This window comes from Trachemys scripta, chromosome 13 (assembly GCF_013100865.1).
Source record: "Trachemys scripta elegans isolate TJP31775 chromosome 13, CAS_Tse_1.0, whole genome shotgun sequence".
NCBI classification, from domain to species: domain Eukaryota; kingdom Metazoa; phylum Chordata; order Testudines; family Emydidae; genus Trachemys; species Trachemys scripta.
Window position 1 is genome coordinate 42,652,500 of NC_048310.1, and position 13,107 is coordinate 42,665,606.

The 13,107-nt window shown below is 47.7% G+C and overlaps 1 protein-coding gene across 1 annotated transcript in view; it reads left to right on the forward strand.

The window, feature by feature from the left end:
- Nucleotides 1–222: 222 nt before the first annotated feature.
- The window catches only part of ZDHHC1 (zinc finger DHHC-type containing 1), a gene marked incomplete in the record, with an annotated part of 54,143 nt that continues 41,258 nt past the window's right edge, over nt 223–13,107 (forward strand). The window contains 2 exon segments of the mRNA XM_034788407.1: nt 223–379; nt 2,837–2,905.

Below are 13,107 nucleotides of genomic sequence, written 5' to 3' on the forward strand. Positions count from 1 at the left end.
GGTCTGGGTCTTGGGGGATAGGGTGGGTGGGGGTCTCACGGGTGTTGGGGCAGTGGGTCTGGGTCTTGGGGGATAGGGTGGGTGGGGGTCTCGCGGGTGTTGGCGCAGTGGGTGGGGGTTTCGGCAGGATAAGGGTGAGTTCAGGCCCAGAAGCTGCTCCCTGCCCGGGCCGGGATCGCCCGGACCGAACCGTGTGAACGTTGATTGCGCGGTTTGGTCCTTGCGCCGCGCCGTAGCCGTCGCCATGGAGACGGGCCTAGCGGCCTGACCCAGGCCAGCGCACGGGAGGCGCTTGGAGCCACCGGCCTGGCCCTGAGCGCGCCCCGCGGGATGAGGCAGGAGCGGGGTGCCCAGAGCCGCCTTTCACTGCGGGGAAAAGGTGAGGAGCGGCCGCGGCCTGGGGAGCGGGGTGTCCCGAGCGGTTCCCGGCTGCGGAGGGCGGAGCTGAGGCAGGGGCAGCCCGGCCCGGCGGGAACCTCCGCTTGCGGGGGCTGGGCGAGGAGCCGCGGCCCGAGAGCCCCAGGGGCCTGCTGCGGGTGTCGGGACTCGGGGTGCAGCGCCCCCCTCGCCCCGCCCTTTGTCAGGCGAGCGCCGTGCGCCGGGCTGCAGCGGCTTCCTTCGCCCCGCAGCCCTGGCGTTGTGGCGCCCACCTTCGCGTTGCCAATTCCGGGGGGGATGTATTCCTGGAGATTTCGTCACATGACATCATCTTTAATTAAAGATGGATCTTCAATTCCTGGCGACTCCAGGCCCATCCTGGAGGGTTGGCAACCGTAGCCTACGTCCTCCTATCGTTTTTCTAAATCATCAGTGGATGATGCATTATTGTAACTGTGACTGATTTGTATAACAACTTGAGGTAGAGTTTCATTATTAATTAGTCACATAAAGAAAGCGGCTTTCAGTAGCTGTGCATAAAATACTTCTCAGGTCCTCCAAAGGACACAGCCTGGGGACTTGGACTGTTGTGAAGTAGGTGTGTCACTCCTCCAGCCTGACCCTTTCTGCTTGAGCAAATATGCTGACATATAAGAACATAAGAAGGGCCGTATAGGGTCAGACCAAAGGTCTATCAAGCCCAGTATCCTGTCTACTGACAGTGGTCAATGCCAGGTGTTTCAGAGGGCATGAACAGAACAGGGCAATTATCAAAGTGATTTAGCTCCTGTCATCCAGTCCCAGCATCTGGCAGTTAGAGGTTGAGGGACACCCAGAGCACAGGGTTGCATCTCTGACCAGTTGCCATTGATAGACCTATCCTCCATGAACTTACCTAATTCTTGTTCGAACCCAGGTAGTTTTGGCCTTCACAACATCCCCTGGCAAGAGTGCTACAGGTTTACTGTGCTTTGTTTGAAGAAGTACTAATGTTTTGTTTGTCACACACTGGTCCACTTCCCATTTCTAGAGGAATGGAGTCATGACTAGCGTTATATGACAAAATACTTTTGGGTCACCTCAAGGGACACATCCTTGTGACCATTATGAATAGATGAGGATATGCCATGCCTAGAGCCACAGCTTCATTTCTTGGCCAAAAATTTTCTGCCAAATAGTGTATTCCCATTTTTTTGTTAGTAAACATACAATATGCATATAAATAAAAACAAAACAAACAACCCAAAAGCAATAATCAACCAATTTGTTGCAAATCTGTCTGAAATGTTTTCATAGGAATATATGAACAATTGAAAATTACAAAGTCTATATTAATCGTATTTGTTAGACAAATTAAGAACAGGGAAAATGGCTACATTTAATCAAAATTCATTTAATTGTGTAAAATATAAAAATATTTCTTTTGATGTCTCTTGTTTGTTTCCCCATCTAAAATATGAAAAAACCACATGGGTACAGTTGGTTCCCAAGTAATCAAGTTTATTAATTATATAAAACATACAAGGCCTACCTTAATACTGCTCTGACTGGTCTCTGATGGCGTTCTATACTGTAGAAACAGTGAATGTCACTGGAAGGCTCACAAACTATTTAAAGGATATGACCCTTTTATACAATTAGTTGAACCAGTCTTTAGACTTGTTGTGAGCAGGGCCGCTGCAAGGAATTTTTGCGCCCTAGGCGAAACTTCTACCTTGCGCCTCCCCAGCCCTGTGGCAGCTCCCCCCTCAACCTGAGGCGCTCCCCCCACGGGGAGCCGTGCGACAGGTCCCCACCCCAGCTCACCTCTGCTCTGCCTTGAGCACGCCACCCCCGCTCACATTCTCCTCCCCTCCCAGGCTTGCAGCACCAAACAGCTGATTGGCGCTGGAAGTTTGGGAGGCGGGAGAAGTGGAGTGGCAACCGCGTGCTCGGGGAGGGGGCGTAGGAACCCTGTAAAAAAAATTGGGGGCACCACTTTTTGGCACCTCCAAATCTTGGTGCCCTAGGCAACCTCCTAGTTTTCCTAAATGGTAGCACCGGCCCTGGTTGTGAGACTCATACAGCAGCAGAGTGACTTGCCTTTTCAAGGAATTTGGAGAACATGTCATCTGTGGCAGGAATATCTTCACTTTCTTTCCTGTTTTTAATTCCAAAATTCTATCATAGATTTGCCAACTGTGTTCCAAGTTTGTGGAAACATACAAAATGGTACCCCCTTTGCTTTAATGTTTATGCAGATAACTTTGTCCTCTATTGAACTAATCATTATTTGAAACAATAATGCTGCATTCAAATTACATAGGAAAGAGTGACAGATAAAGGGTTTTTCTGGAATATGGGCATTTTATTGTCTTATTATTCAGTGACTAGCATTTGAAAAGATGCAATTCAGTATTTTGATATAACAACCAAAGTGTATCTTGTTTTCTTTCAACGTACCTGTTATCATGCACAGAAATCTCTCATGAAAATAATCGAGGGTCAGCTTTTTGACTTTTTCTGAAGTCAGACAACTGCAAGTGTAGTAAGTGAGATGCATGGTTCACTGTTCATTAAATCATAATTACTCAATTGACCACTCATTCCACTTGTTCACTTTGTAATGTAATTGTAAAATAAGAAATTGTAAAAGAAAAAAGTTGCAGTTTTTGTTATAACTGTTTGAGCAATTGTTGCTGTTATTGTTAGTTCTGATCACTGGTGACATACAGTACTTTAAGAATGTGTATGTGCCTGTGTGTGCATGCATGCAACTATAAGCATTCTTAATTACTTGTATTAAGACCCTTTATTTCTTCATGCATTCCTGCATAATTTGGTGCTGTCTGCCTTTCCAAAAGGAAGCTTTTATGATCTGTAATACGGATGCTACCAAGTCCTACACCAAACATCCACAGGGAGGGAAAAAACTTTGGTAAAAGTGTTTGTGTAGAAGGATTGGTGAAAGATTTTCATGATTCATAGAATTTAAGGACAGCAGGAACCGTTAGGTGATCTAGTCAAACCTGTCTCACAGCCCATAGAATTTCATAGATTTGCAGATTCCAAGGCCAGAAGGGCCCATAGTGATAATCTATTCTGATCCATGTAACACACAGAAGTTCTCCCTAAAATCCCTAGAGCATATCTTTTAGAAAACATCCAATTTTGATTTATACATTTTCAGTGATGGAGAATCCACCACAACCTCTGGTAAATTGTTCCAATGGTTAATTTTCCTTACTATCAAACATTTACATCTTATTTCCAATCTGAATTTGCCTAGCTTCAACTTCCAGCCATTAGATTATATTAGACTTTCTCTGCTAGTTTGAAGAGCTCATTGTTAAATATTTGTTCCCTATGTAGTGTGACAAAGTTCCTTCTCTATCTTGGTAGGTCCTGCACTTATTGGCAGATTTTCTTGCCTCAGAGATTCTGCATGTGGGTTGGGAAACAGCCCAGAGATCTTCCCCTCTGGAAGAACCCACAGTCCAGGTCAAGTGGGAGGTTTGGGGGGAACCCAGGCCCACCCTCTACTCCAGGTTCCAGCCCAGGGTCCTGTGGACTGCAGCTGTCTATAGTGCCTCCTGTAACAGCTGTAGGACAGCTACAACTCCCTGGGCTACTGCCCCATAGCCTCCTCCAAACACCTTCCTTATTCTCACGACAGGACCTTCCTCCTGGTGTCTGATAACACTTGTGCTCTTCAGTCCTCCAGCAACACTCCACTCCTTGCACCCAGCTCCTCACACCACAATCTGACGTGAGCTCCTTTTAAAACCCAGGTGCCCTGATTAGCCTGCCTTAATTGATTCTAGCAGCTTCTTCTTAATTGGCTCCAGGTGTCCTAATTAGCCTGCCTGCCTTAACTGGTTCTAGCAGGTTCCTGATTACTCTAGTGCAGCCCCTGCTCTGGTCACTCAGGGAACAGAAAACTACTCATCCAGTGACCAGTATATTTGCCCTCTACCAGACTCCTGTACCCCACTGGTCTGGGTCTGTCACAGTAGGTACTTGTAGACTGTGATCAAGTTATCCCTTAACTTTCTCTTTGTTAAGCTAAATAGACTGAGCTCCTTGAGTCTCACTATAAAGCATGTTTTCTAATCCTTTAATCATTTTCAGGGCTCTGAACACTCTCCAATTTATCAACATTGTTCTTGCATTGTGTACACTAGAACTGGACACAACATTCCAGCAGTGCTAAATACAGAAGTAAAATAACCTGTCTTCTCCTTGAGATTCTTCTGTCTGTGCAGTCCAGGATCACATTAGCCTTTAGGCCATTGTGTCACATTGGGAATTTATGTTGAGCAGATTATCCACCATGACCCCCAAATGTTTTTCAAAGTTACTGCTTCCAAGGATAGAGTCTCCCATCTTGTAAATATGACCTACGTTTTTTGTTCCTAGATTTAATATGGCTAAATGTATAAAATGCATATTGTTTGCTTGTGCCCTGTTTTCCAAGCGATGCAGATCACTCTGAATCAGTGACCTCTTCTCTTCTTTATTTACCGCTCCCCCAATTTTTGTGTCATCTGAAGACTTTATCAGTGATGATTCTACGTGTTCTTCCAGGTCATTGATTAAAATGTTAAATAGCGTAGGGCCAAGAACCAATCCCTGCTGGACCCCATTGGATACAGACTCACTTGATGACAATTCCTAGTTTACAATTACATTTTGAGACCTGCCAGTTTTTAATCCATTTAATGTATGCCGTGTTAATTTTATATCATTCTAATTTTTTAATCACAATGTCACGTGGCACCAAGTCAAACGCTGCTTCTAGGTATAAGGAGAAGCAGACGAGGCAGCAGTGCCAAGCTGCTAGTGATGTAGGAGGCTAAATTCCCCTTTTCAAGTGTGGCTCTGTCAGCAGAGCTGCTAGCGTGCCTGAAACTGTAGGAACCCTTGAAGTGAGATCAGGAGTTGTATGTGAATGTGGAAGTGGAAGTGATGCTAATGGGCTAGGAAAGGATCTTGAGGATATGCAGAACTTGTTTCTGTCCCTGTTATTGAGCCAAGGTCGAAGTTCTTAGGTAGCTGCAGAGTGAGTGTAGACCCTGCCTTTCTTAGTCAACTGTTACTGTCCTCCAGCAGCTATTCCACAATGTCCCATACTGACCACTCTGGTCATCATTGTGAGCTCCACTGCCCAGGGGTCACATAGACCGGAAGCCCAACTTCCCCATTAAATCCCAGTGAAGTTTTGAAATTCCTTTTCCTGAATGCCCAGCTTCAGGAGCACACCAAGCAGCTCTCCATTGTTGAGTGCAACTTCCCAGCTGACTATGCCGGCTACACAATCCAGACTGGCTCCTGGCTGGAGTAGACCGCAGGTATTGGATCTCCGTGGCCTGTAGGGAAAAGGGGCTGTGCAGGCACAGCTCCAAATCAGCTGCAGAAACGTGGACATCTTTGACTAGATTGCTCAGGGGATGCAGGACAAGGGCTACAACAGGGACCAGCAGCAGTGCAGTGTGAAAGCCATGGAGCTGCAGCAGGCATGCCAGAAGGCCACGGAGGCCAACAATTGAACCAGTGATGAGCCACAAGACCTGTCATTTTTAGAAAGAGCTACATGCCATATTCAGCAGAGACACCACCCCACTCCCAAGAGCACCATGGATATCTCTGAGAAGCCCGAGTCACAGGCCCCTGCTGTGAACAGCGAGGAGGAGGAAGAGGGACAGCTGACTGGGGGATCCAGCTGGCCAGCGAGCCTAGACCTGTTTTTGACTCCACCACAGTCCAGCCAGTCCCACCAGTTAAGCACTAGCAAGCCCAATGCAGGGGAAGGAACTTCAGGTAAGTGTGTAGTATAATTTAAAATTACAGGGATGGCACTCCCAAAGTAGCAGGACACATCTTTTGACTTATCGTTAATTTACTCTTGCTAGAAGAGGTAGTGGTACATCCAAGAGAGGTAGACTTGATATCTACTTTTCATTCCCCTCTAGAATTATGAGAGGGGCGGGGTATGCAGAGCAGTTTTTGTGCAGGGTTGTCTCAGGAATCCTCTAGAGAGATCTCTGTGAAACTTCCATGGAGGTACTCTGCAATCCTCTGCCAAAGATTTCTAGGGAGGGCTGCCTTATTTCTTCCTCCACAGTAGGACACTTTCCCATGGTATTCAGCAATAACTTCAGCAGGCATCATTGCAGTACATAGTCTAGCAGCATATGTTATGGCCTAGATGGCCTCAGGATGCCAGCAGCAGCTGTGCTCTTTCTGCTTTTGTTAGAAGTGAGATATGAGCTGAAATCACCACTGCTTGTGCAATACGGTGCCAGTATTCAGTGCCGTTGCCCTATACTACTAGAATCATGCAAACAAGCAGTTCCCTCTGTGATAGACCCAGACCAGTTGGGAACAGCAGAGTAGCAGAAGGGAGATATACTGGCCACTGGATAAGTAGTTTTCTGTTCCCTGAGTGACCAGAGCAGGGGCTGCTCCAGGCTAATAGACCACCTGACTCCAATTAACCTGCTAAGAGTCAGGTGAGGCAGTGAAGCACCTGACTCTAATTAAGGCCCCTCTGATGCTATAAAAGGGCTCACTCCAGTCAAGCCAGTGAGCTAGAGGAGAGGAACTGTGTGAGAGGAACTGGGAGCAAGAAGCTGAGAGCGAGTAGGTGTACTGCTGGAGGATGGAGAAGTACAAGCATTATCAGACATCAGGAGGAAGGTCCAGTGGTGAGGACAAAGAAGGTGTTGGGAGGAAGCCTTGGGGAAGTAGCCCAGGGTGTTGTAGGTGTCATGCAACTGTACCAGGAGACACTCTAAACAGCTGCAGTCCACAGGGCCCTGGGCTGGAACCTGGAGTAGAGGGTGGGCCTGGGTTCCCCCCCATACCTCCCAACTCCTGATCAAACACAGGAGGAATTGACCTGGGCTATAGCTTCTACCAGAGGGGAAGGTCTCTGGACTGTTTCCTGACCTACAGTGTGAATCTGTGAAGCAAGCAAATCTGCCAATAAGTGCAGGACCCACCAAGGTAGAGGAGGAACTTTGTCACACCTCCTAATTTCCCCAACCCCTGGTGGGCCATACTCACCATGACTGGTGCTGTTATTGGCGCAGTGCACAAGCAATCCCAAGCAGAAGTGAGAATATAATGCTTAAATCTTTAGGGGAGTGAGTTCAGCATCTTAAGTTTCACTTTCCATAGTGAATACACTGAAAATGCTACCACTGTGTGTTTTATCTGCAGCTGCTGTCATTGTGGCCTTCAGGGTCTCTCCCTCCACACTTACTGAACACCTGAGCCAGATAAGGAGGAGAAAGAAGAGGACTCAGGATGACCTGTTCCGGGAGATCCTGCAAGCCAGTTCTGCATCGGACAGTGAGCACAGGGCCAGGAGGATGAACTTTGCGGACAGCTTGGAGAAGGATAGAGTGGAGAGGAGAAAAGTGAAAGGGAGATGGACCAGGATATAATAGGGATTCTGAGGTAGCAAACAGATGCTGCAGACTCATCAGACCCATTGAGACCTCCCTATGTCTCTCCTCAACATTCCATGTGGCATCCGGGGTCGCTGCATTACCCCTACCACTCTATCCTGGGAGACATTAAAGACAATCACAGTGTCACATATGCAGAATTGTGAAAGCCACAGGTGGTTTATGTGTAGCTGAAAGGGATATGAATGTTCTTTCCCCTTCAAGAGTTCTGTTCTCTTAATAAATTAAGTTTTATTACATTTTAAAAAAACTATTTGTTTTTAAATGATGTCTTTTTTTGTTTTGTTTTGCAAAGGTTTGGTTACAGAATAAAATTCTATTTGGAACATGGTTTCTTTATTTGTTCACAACATATGCTGGCTGGTGTTCAGCAGTTCTGAAAGCAACCACTTACCTGTTACTGCACAGTCACACAATGCATAAGATCATTCACAAACAAAATTAACAGCTGCATTGACAATATTATATCCCCCTATATACAGCAATCACCACACAATTCATACCAGGCTGCAAAAGAGCAGGGCCAAATAGAGCCCACTACGGCAAAACACACACAACTCTGGGTCACTATTACAATGGTCTGAACCGTATAGCTCCACATAGAGCTCTTCCAATAGCCCTTGTATCTGGCTGTTCAATTTCAGCAGAGAGCTGCTCCACCTCCACCTTGGTGGAAACTTCCCCCCTTAGCTGCACAGAGAGCACGCAGGACACAGCAGACAGCTATAACCATTGGGATATTTTTCTTACTGAGGTCAATTTTGTGAGTAAATAATGCCAACATCCCTTCAAACAACCAAAGGCACATTCGACTGTCATTCTTCACCCGCTGAGCCAGTAGCTGAGGTGTTCCTTGGTGCTGTTGAGGTGGGTGGTGAATGGCTTCATGAGCTGAGGAAGCAAGGGGTAAGGCTGGGTTGCCTAGGATCACTAGTGGCATTTCAACATTGCCAGTGGTAATCTGCCGGTCAGCATAAAGCAGCCGGAGTTAGTATATCGCTTGTGCACATGCATACTTGACTCCTTGCATTGGAGCTCTGTGTACTCACCACGAGTGCTTGTGTTGATGCACAGTGCGTTGCACCATGGGTAGGTATCCCAGTGTGCAACCTAAACCTACCACCGTCCAGCACACTGTCTTTTGGGAAGTTTTGGCAATGCATGGGGGGCAGAGGGGTGTAGAAATGAGTTGCGCAGGGGTAACTAGGAGAAAGGGGTAATTTCCCAGTGTGCAACTGTCTCCATCCCATAATATCATCTATATCCCATCATTTTCACACCTTTTTAAAAAATCCCACGAATCCACGTGGCTCACCTTGCTGTCCACCATCTCTGATAGAAGCATGGAGCCTGCCCAGTTCTGCACTATTGTCATGAATGTTGAAGTAGAGGACGTATAATCTTGCTGAGCCTCAAGAAGAACTGAATCAGCAGGGAACATGACAATTTCCTGGAGGGTAAATTGCTGTGTGACATAGCAGGAACCAATTCAAGGCTGTTGATGGCATTCACGGAGCAGCTGCAGATAGTGGAGTGCTGCTTCTGGGCCTGAAAAATGAGCATTGATTGGTGGGATCGCTTCATAATGCAGGCTTGCGATGATGAGCAGTAGCTGCAGAAATTTTGGCTGCACAGAGTCACGTTCCTGGATCTGTGTGTTGAGCTCGTCCCTGCCCTCCAGCACAGGGACCCCAGAATGAGAGCTGCACTCAATGGAGAAGCAAGTGGTGATCGTACTGTGAAAACTTGCAATACTGGATTGCGACCGGTCAGTGGGAAATCATTTTGGAGTTAGAAAATCTATTGTAGTGGCTGTTGTCATGCCAGGGTGCAGAGCCATTAATTGCCTCCTGATACACAGGAATGTGAATCTCAGCAATGTGCAGGACATAGTGGATGGATTTGCAACAATGAGGTTCCCGAACTGCGGCGGGGCAATAGATTGCCCGCATAGCCCCATTCTGGCACCAGACCACGTTGCCACAAGATACATCAACAGAAAGGGCTCCTTTTCTATGGTTATGCAAATGTTGGTGAATCACCAGGGACGCTTCACCGATACCAGTGTGGGCTGGTCAGGGAAGTTGCATGACGCTCGCATGTTTAAGAACACAGGACTGTTCAGAAAGCTGCAAGCAGGGATAGTTTTTCCCAACCTTCACATTACCAGTGGCAATGATAAAATGCCAATAGTGTTCCTGGATGACCCAGCCTACCCCTTGCTCCTCTGGCTTCTGAAGCCATACACCGGCCATCTTGATCACACCAAAGAAAGATTCAACTACTGGCTCAGCAGGGGCAGAATGACAGTTGAATGAGCTTTTTGTAGATTGAAGGGACGTTTGCATTGTTTACTCACAAGACTGGATCTCAGTGAAAGAAACATCCCAATGGTTATAGCTGCCTGCTATGTCCTGCATAATACCTGTGAAGCAAAGGGAGAAAGGTTGCTGCAGTGGTGGAGGGCAGACGTGGCATGTCTGCTGAGTTTGAACAGCAATACAACCCGTGGACCTGGTTGTACGCACGCAGGTTGGGCCTGGTGGTTGGAATGGGAGTCGGGCCTAGTGATCGGAGTCCAAATGCCAGAGCCAAGGGTCGAGAGACCGTCTGAGTCAGGAGTCAAAGCAGAGGGTCAGAACTGGATTACCAGGAATCAGGGAAGGCAGGAGGAGGGATGGTTCTGAGGCAGGAGCAAGGCGGGAACAAGATGGTGCACGGCAGAATGTGAGTTGGAGCATGGACGAGCAAAGCAGGAGCAATGCTTGGAGAGACGAGCACAGGAAAGCAGAGTGTCAGTGGACGTGTGCTTTGAGCAGCCAATGAGCTGCCAGTCTGCTGGCTTCCTCAGCCAATCAGGCAGGGTGGACCATCAAGCAATCTGGCTGGCTCGTTAGGGCATCAGAAGTACTGAGCAGGTGCAACTGAGGGCCTTCTGACAGCTCTACTGCTCAGGGAGACTTTAACAGTGAGTCACAGTAATGCGTTGTGGTGTAGAGTTCTCTCCCTGGCCGGTTACAAATTGTGCGGTGCTTGGTGTCCATCTATGACTATAACAGTGTCAGTGCAGCTATTAATGTGGTGGAGCTTGCTCTACACTTAGGATTAGTCCACTGTGTTTCTCACTGAGCCAATGAGCTATCACACTGTGCAGTACCAAGTAAGCAGGAGCATTCAGAACTGCTAAGCACTCCACCGCATGTGTTGTGAACTAATAAAGATGAATTATTTTCCAAATAATAGAACGTTATTCAGTTCCAAAACCAATGCAAAGAAAAATCCATGCAATTTAAAATCAGATACATTAAAAACTTTATAGATTACTGGAACAGAACTTAACAAGGGGAAAGAACATTCTGTCCATACTAGCTACACATACAGCTACTGTGGCTGTCACAAATCACCGTATGTGAAGCTGTGGTTGTCCTTAATGTCTCCTGCGGTGAGTGGTAGGTGTAGGTCTGCAGCCCCTGATGCCATGTGGCATGTTGCCGGGGCGGGGGGGGGGAATGGAGGTGCTGCAATGGAGATCTCTATGGATTGCAAAGAGAGGCGAGCCAGTGATTGATGAACCTGTAGGTGCACAAGAGTCTGCAGCATCTGTGTTTGCTGGTGGAGGTAACCCATTATGTCCTGGTGCATCTTCCTCTCTGGCTCCTGGGTCTTTCTTTTGTCTGCTCTTTCTTTCTCCATACAGTCTGCTGCAGTATTCATCCTCCAGGCTCTCTGTTCACAGTCTGATACAGCACTGGCTTGCAGGGTCTCACTGAACATGTCATCCTGAGTCCTTTTCTTTTTCCTCTTTATCTGGTTCAGGTGTTCCACAGGTGTGGAGGGGGAATGCCTCAAGGCCGCAACACACAGAGGTATCATTGTCAATAGAGTCACTACGGAAAGTGAAAGTTAATATTCAGAACTCCCTTCCCTGGCTCCCCTAAAGTTTTAAACAAGACATACTTATTGACACTTCTGCTTTGGAGTGCTTCTGTGCGGCGCCACTCACAGCACCAGCCATGGTGACTGCGGTCCTCCAGGTGTGAGGGAAATGGGGAGGGAATTGCTTGGTTGCATGAAACTGAGTATAGGGCAATGACACTGAATACTTGCACTATTTTCCACAGGGGGTGGTGATTTTAGCTGCTATCTCATGCCTGAGGGTAACAAACACACAGAAAGCACAGCTTCTGCTGGTGTCCCAAAGCTGCCTGGGCCTGTAGGCCACTATCCTGTGTACTGCAATGGTGCCTGCAGTTATTGATGACTGGCATGGGAAGGTGTCCTACCGTTGAGGAAGAAATAAGGCAGCCATCCCTAGACACTGTCAGGAGAGGATTGCAGAGAATCTCCAGGGAAGTTTCATTGAGATCTCTCTGGAGGATTCAAGGGACATCCCTATGTACATAAACAAACTACGCTGCATGGTCCTCGTTGCCTAACTCAACAGGGGAATGAAAAGCAGAGAACAACTCCACCTCTCTGTTGTACCACTACCTCTTCTAGGACGAGTAAATTAATGAAAGCTCGATTACTGTGTCCTGTTAAATTGGGGCACAAAACAATTAAACACTTACCTGGGATTCCTTCCCTTGCATCGGGCTCACCCATGCCTGACTGCAGTGGAGTCTCAAACAGGTCCTGGCTCACAGCATAGCTGGTCTCCCCCAGCCGCATGTCCCCCATACTCCTCCTCATTCATCTCCTCATTCTTGCAGTTCACGCCAGGGGCTTGTGGCTTGGACGTCTCAGAAGTATCCCCGGAGGTGTGTGCGGTAGTGGTGGGATCTCTGCCAAGTATGGCATGCAGCTCTTTGTAAAAGGGGCAGGTATGCGGATTGGCACTGGATCAACTGTTGGCCTCACGGGCCTTCTGATATGCCAGCCGAAGTTCCTGCGCTTTCACACAGCACTGCTGCTGATCCCTGTCATGTCCCTGCATCTGCATTCCCCCATGCGATCTGCTCATAGATATCCTTGTTTCTGTAGCTGGGCAGTAGTTCTGCCTGCACAGTCTCTTCTCCCCACAGGCCCAGGAGATCCAATATCTCTTGTCTACTTCAAGCCGGAGTGTGTCTGGAGCGTGTAGCCATTATGGTCAGCTGGGCAGTTGCATACAGCAATGGAGAACTGCTAGGTGTGCTCGCCAAGCAGGGCAATCAGGAAAAAGGCATTTAAAAATATGCAGGTATTTAAAGGGGGTGGGGGGCATTCCAGTCTCTGTGACCCCTGTGCAGTGGAGTTCACAGTTGTGACCAGAACAGTCAGTCGGGCATTGTGG